Here is a 6,155-nt window from a genome sequence, read left to right as displayed (position 1 = left end):
GGGGTTAAGCCATCCTCTGGCCTCAGCTTCCCGAGTAGTTAGGACTACAGGCATGCACAGGCATGTGCCACCACCCTTGGCTAATTTTTCTATGTTTTTGTAAAGACAGGGTTTTGCCATGTTGCCCAGGCTGGTCTCAAACTCCTGGGCTCAAGCGATCCACCCTCCTCGATCTCCCAAAGTGCTGGGATTACAGGTATGAGCCACTGCACCCAGCCCAGGGACATCTTTTATGCTTGGTTTCATAAACCTTTTGTACCAGAGGCTCACGCCCACTGCAGGGAAGTCGGACTGCATGACAACTGCAAGATTTTCTTATTCCTTGACAGCTGTTCTGCTCATCTTCCAGCTGAAATTCTCATCAAAAATGTTTATGCCATGTACTTCCCCCAAAAGTGACTTCATTAATTCAGCCATGTGACCAGCATATCCTTAGACCAGGAAAGAATAAATATAAGAACACTTTCTTGAATAGCATCCTGGAAGCAGTGAACAGAAGTGTGGGTGTGGAAGGTTTTCAGAAGGAATTTAGCTGAAGGATGGCTTATATGGACTGCATTTTTCTTATATCTCATTATAAGAATTTTTGATTAGATCATTTCCAGCATCCTTTCTGCTCTAAAATTTCACGGTTTTGTGTATTACATGTCATCCACCACTCTGCTTTAAATAGCAAAGTCAGAATTATTGAAGTCTGTGTCTTGTTCTCTGTATCCCCACCAGCCGGGATTGTGCCTGTACCTAGTATGTGCTCGATACATATTTGTGGCATGGATAAATGAGTGAATTAAGGTGCTGTGTTACATATGCATGGTGTATACATGCATCGTGTCCACTCCCTACTACATGCAAACACTTGCCGATGATGATGTTGCCAGTGCTTGGAAGACAACGACACAAAAACACAGCTGTACATGCCTGGAATGAACTCTGGCCTGCAACTATGTTCAGTGATGATGATGAACTGGTGATGACTTGGAAGGATTCCTTATGTCAAGTGAAAAAAAAAGATGTCTAAGCTCTTTATATACGCAAAATATATACCTTCAGAGTCTGTAAGTAAGCAGGAAGAAGTGTATGTCAAAGAAGTTTTTAACATTCTTGGGACTACAGCTGTTCATTCATTGACCAATGGTGAAATAGCTGAAATGGTTCTGATTCAAGGTGATTGTGATAATAGTGACCATCAAGATGACATTAGTACTGCAGAGTAAGTGCCTATAAACAACACGGTGAGGCTGGGTGCGGTGGCTCACATCTGTAATCCCAGAACTTTGGGAGGGGAAGGAGGGAGGATGACTTGAGGGTAGGAGGTCGAGACCAGCTTGGTTAACATAGTGAGACCCTGTCTCTACAAAAAATTAAAAAGTTAGCAGGGAATGGTGGTGAGTGCCTGTAGGCCTAGCCACACGAGGCAGGAAGATTGCTTGAGCCTGGGAACTCAAGGCTACAACATCGTAGGTGGAGAGTGAAAGCCTGGGGATGCTTGTTGCTGCTGTTGTCTAACAGCTGGTACGGGTATTATAGGGATGCTACGTAGTTGCTTAGTTACACTGAACACATTGTTTTTTCACTGTATTAAGGGTACATCATATTTTTTTCTGTGAAGTACTTATGTGTGAATAAGTGGAAGAAAATGGTTGCTTATCAGTAGCCAGTAAATTCAGAGCCATGAATGATGGTGATGCCAAATAGCCAGATTGTTCACATGGGTGCTGAGATAGTGACACCTTTGCTTTCTGAGGTTTCGCTATACACAAACTTTGTTTCATGCACAAAATTATTCAAAATATTACATAAAATTACCTCCAGCCTATGTCTATAAGGTACATAAGAAACATAAGTGAATTTCGTGTTCAGGCTTGGGTTCCATCCCCAAGATATCTCATTATGTATATGAAAATATTCCAAAATTCAACCCCCCTCCCCACCAAATCTGAAATATTTCTGGTCATAAGCATCTTGGGTAAGGGATAGTTAACCCACATTTAAAGTTACGTAACAGGCTGGCTGCAGTGGCTCATGTCTGTAATCCCAGCATTTTGGGAGGCCGAGGCAGGAGGATCCCTTGAGCCCAAGACTTTGAGACCAGCTTAGGCAACATAGTGAGACCCTGTAGCTACAAAACATTTTTTTAAATGTTTTTAAACATTAAAAATTAGCCAAGCTTGGTGGCTTGGGCCTATAGTCCCAGTTGCTCAGGAGGCTGAGGCAGGAGGATGGCTTGAGCCCCGGAGGTTGAAGCTGCAGCGAGCCATGACCATGCCACTGCACTCCAGTCTGAGCAACAGAGTGAGATCCTATCTCCAAAAAAATAAAAAATAATAAAGTTATATAACAAAGCCTGATACTTGTAGTGTTTTCTAGTTAACAGAGTGCTTCATATGAGCTCATTGAATCTTAAACAACTCTGTAAGGTGGACATTTTAATGCACCTGTCATTAGGGTTAAACTTTGGTGTATGGAGTGAGACCTTTAATCAATAAAAAGTTTAATCTGAAAGGAAAGGGAAGGGTGGTAGAGGTGCCTGGGGGTCAAGAAACAACTGTCTATAGAGTGCTATCCTAAAGACACACATGAAGCCATGTTGTCATTCTGTCTAGCCCTGCTGGACTGCACCCTAAGCCATGACATGTTGACTGTGCAAAAAGCCATTTAGCTGGGGGGATGCAGAAGGTAGACAAATATTGCATAAAGCAAATGGCTTTTGAAGTAATAATGATAACAATAATAAATGATCTGGATTTGAATCCTGATTCTGCTACTTGAACAATTCTGTGACATTGAGCAAGTTAACCTCCCCAGTCTTGAGTTTCTTTATCTTAATATAGTGTTCATGATATATTCCTTGTGAAGTTGTTCTGGGGATTAAAGAAGCATATATAAAGCAGCTGATATAATGGCTGATGCTGAAAAATAGTAAAATATTTTATTGCTAATAATAGATTTTTAAAAATACATTTAAAAACCGGTGGAGATATATATAATTACCGAAAAAATGATAATTCATTGCTATCTAGGTTGCAGTGAAATAGATACACTCAAATGCTGCTAGTGGTGTAGTAAAACGGACTTGAAAGCAGAAGGTCAATATGATGCAAGAGCCATAAAGATGTTTCCTTTAACTTCAATATCTGCCCCTGGAGCTTTAAATTAAGGAAATAATCTAAAATAAACCAAAAAATTTAGTATGTACAAAGGTATCCATCACAGTGTAGTTGCCAATAGTAAAACCCTGGGAATGACTGAATGATGACCCAAAGGAATGGTTAGGAATTTAGGGTTAGATCAGCAAGGCATTTTTTTTCTTTTTTTTGAGATGGAGTCTTGCTATGTCGCCCAGGCTGGAGTGCAGTGGTGTGATCTCAACTCACTGCAACCTCTGCCTGCTAGGTTCAAGCAATTATCCTGCCTCAGCCTCCTGAGTAACTGGGATTACAGGCGTGCGCTACCATGCTGGGCTAATTTTTGAATTTTTAGTAGAGACGGGGTTTCACCATGTTGTTCATGCTGGTCTCAAACTCCTGACCTTGTGATCTGCCTCTTTGGCCTCCCAAAGTGCTGGGATTACAGGCCTGAGCCATCGTGCCCCACCAGAAAGGCAAAATATTTAGCAGCCATTGCAAGTACTATGAAAACTCTTTGGATGCAGAGACACCCACATTTGCAAACATCCTGAAAGCCTGGTAGAGTGTGAAGACAGAAAAGAAAGTAAAGTGGCAGAAATACAGTTAAAAGCGCATGCGGCTACCAGAGGGGGCAAGGCTTATAGATGTTGTTCAGGATCATGGGTTTCATCCTAATTGCAATGGGAAGCCGCTGGAGAATTCTGAGCAGAGGGTGACATAACCAGAATGGTGGGTTTTAAATGATCCTTCCTTATAATGTGGAAAACTATTCTTTTAAATGCAAGTATGCAGACAAGGCATTATGCAAAAATATATTAGGGTGATTGCATAGAGAGTAGGGTTTTTTCTCCCTTGTTAAAAATTCCTCAATCCTATTTCTGACACTTCATATGAAAGCTGCATGTGCAGTCTTATTATTATTTTGCAAGCCTGGGGCTTAGGCAAAAAAAGAAAAAAAAATCCCCAATCCTGTTGACACAACATTCCCTACTTTAAAATAGAGAAAACAGTTATCCTACAGAGAGTAGCTGTGTTTTCTGTGAAACATTGTGTCCAACAAATGTAGGAGACTTTATGCACAGAGTGGAAAGGCTTGGGAAGGAGGCTGTTATCTTACGAAATGGGCTAGGGGGTCGCGTAGGAGGTGAAAGTGTGTTATCGACCTCGATCAGAGGTTCCTTTTCCAGTGGGTGATAAACCATCAAAAAGAGCTTCCTGTTGATGTTACAGATGTTATAACTTCACTTATCACTGTTTGATCTGCCCTTGCATCCTACCCTCGGGACAGGAATCTGTCAGCTCAAGCAGAGATAAGGGGGCCACATGTCCCAGGGCTTGGCAGTTGGAGCCCTGAACCCAGACCTCAGTAGGAAGCATCAGCATGCATCCATTCCCAGTAGCCTCTGAGCAGGAACAGGCAAAGTGCCTTCTTTTTGAAATAGGACATCACTGTGTCACCCAGGCTGGAGTGCAGTGGCGTGATCACGGCCCACTGCAATCTCTGCCTCTGGGGCTCAAATGATTTTTTCACCTCAGCCTCCCAAGTAGCTGGGACTACAAGCACATGCCACCACATACAGCTAATTTTTTTGTACACACACACACACACACACACAGACACATACACAACATAGCAAAACCTCGTCTCTATATGTATGTTGCCCAGGCTGGTCTCAAACTCCTGGTCTCAAGCTATCTGTCTGCCTCGGCCTTCCAAAGTGCTGGAACTATAGGCTGAAGAGTCTTTTGGAGCAAATCATCTTCTCATCATCAGCAAGTGTTTGCATGTAGTAGGGAGTGGACACGATGCATGTATACACCATGCATATGTAACACAGCACCTTAATTCACTCATTTATCCATGCCACAAACATGTATCGAGCACATACTAGGTACAGGCACAATCCTGGCTGATGGGGATACAGAGAACAAGACACAGACTTCAATAATTCTGACTTTGCTATTTAAAGCAGAGTTGTGGATGATATGTAATACACAAAACCATGAGATTTTAGAGCAGAAAGGATGCTGGAAATGATCTAATCAAAAATTCTTACAATGGGATATAAGAAAAATGTAGTCCAGAGAGGATAAATGCCTCAGATTTTTAGGTAATTGAAGTTCAAGTCAAGTGGATTTTCTACTAAACTCTGGTGCGTCTTATAAAGATAGAAGCATATTGCTGCAACGCAGTCCTAGCAAGAGTGCACAGTAGTGTAGCTTAAATAAAGGAATCATTATCTCTGATACGTGATAAAAATGCCGCATCATTGTCCTTAATCAACTGAGGATCTCTAAAATGATACTGAAATATGTTGTGTTCAAAGATCTTTAACAACCCTGTGATCTTGTGAATCTTGGAGTAGCATCATGGAAGGTTCTGGTCTGAGAGTGGTCCACACAGAGGCTAGAGCTGTATGAATGTTACGCGACATTGGGTGCTGCCATATCTACACTGGGTTCCTGTGAATGGATAATAGAAATAGCAGGCCAAGCATCTTGGCATAATCCCCACAGTTAGCTGTAGCTTGAATTGATTACTTAGTGTCCATGGCTGAGTTAGGAGCAGAGCGAAGTGTGTATTGACACTGGCAGGGCAAACCTAGAGCAGGTGGAGAGCCCAGTTAGGAAATCACTCCACATGGCTCCCAGTGTTCTGCTTTCCTCAAATCTTGAGTAATAAAGGGGCTTCATGTTTTTAACATGAACTGTGCAAAGGGAAGCAAACTGCAGCAATAGACGTAGTTCCACAGTGAGCTGTGATACATCAACAGGTCATAAAACACCGAAAGGCACTCAGCCCAAGGGGTGGCTTTCTGACTTGCATTTAGAGAATAAAAATGTTAATAGCGGCTGGGCGCTATGGCTCACGCCTGTAATCCCAGTACTTTGGGAGGCTGAGGCAGGTGGATCACGATGTCAGGAGTTTGAGACCAGCCCCTGACCAGCATGATGAAACCCTGTCTCTACTAAAAATACAAAAATTAGCCAGGTGTGGTGGCACTCACCTGTAATGTCAGTTACTCA

The 6,155-nt window shown here is 42.3% G+C and overlaps 1 non-coding gene across 1 annotated transcript; it reads left to right on the top strand.

Annotated features, from left to right (window-relative positions):
- The first annotated feature begins 3,981 nt into the window (after nucleotides 1–3,981).
- On the top strand, nucleotides 3,982–4,067 carry LOC129023705 (small nucleolar RNA SNORD60). The gene has a single exon (XR_008496877.1). It is a non-coding gene; the product is annotated as a small nucleolar RNA SNORD60 (small nucleolar RNA).
- The last annotated feature ends 2,088 nt before the right edge of the window (nucleotides 4,068–6,155 follow it).

This window comes from Pongo pygmaeus, chromosome 1 (assembly GCF_028885625.2).
Source record: "Pongo pygmaeus isolate AG05252 chromosome 1, NHGRI_mPonPyg2-v2.0_pri, whole genome shotgun sequence".
Taxonomy (NCBI): domain Eukaryota; kingdom Metazoa; phylum Chordata; class Mammalia; order Primates; family Hominidae; genus Pongo; species Pongo pygmaeus.
Note: the sequence above shows the minus strand (reverse complement) of the source record. Positions and strands in the feature narration are given on the sequence as shown.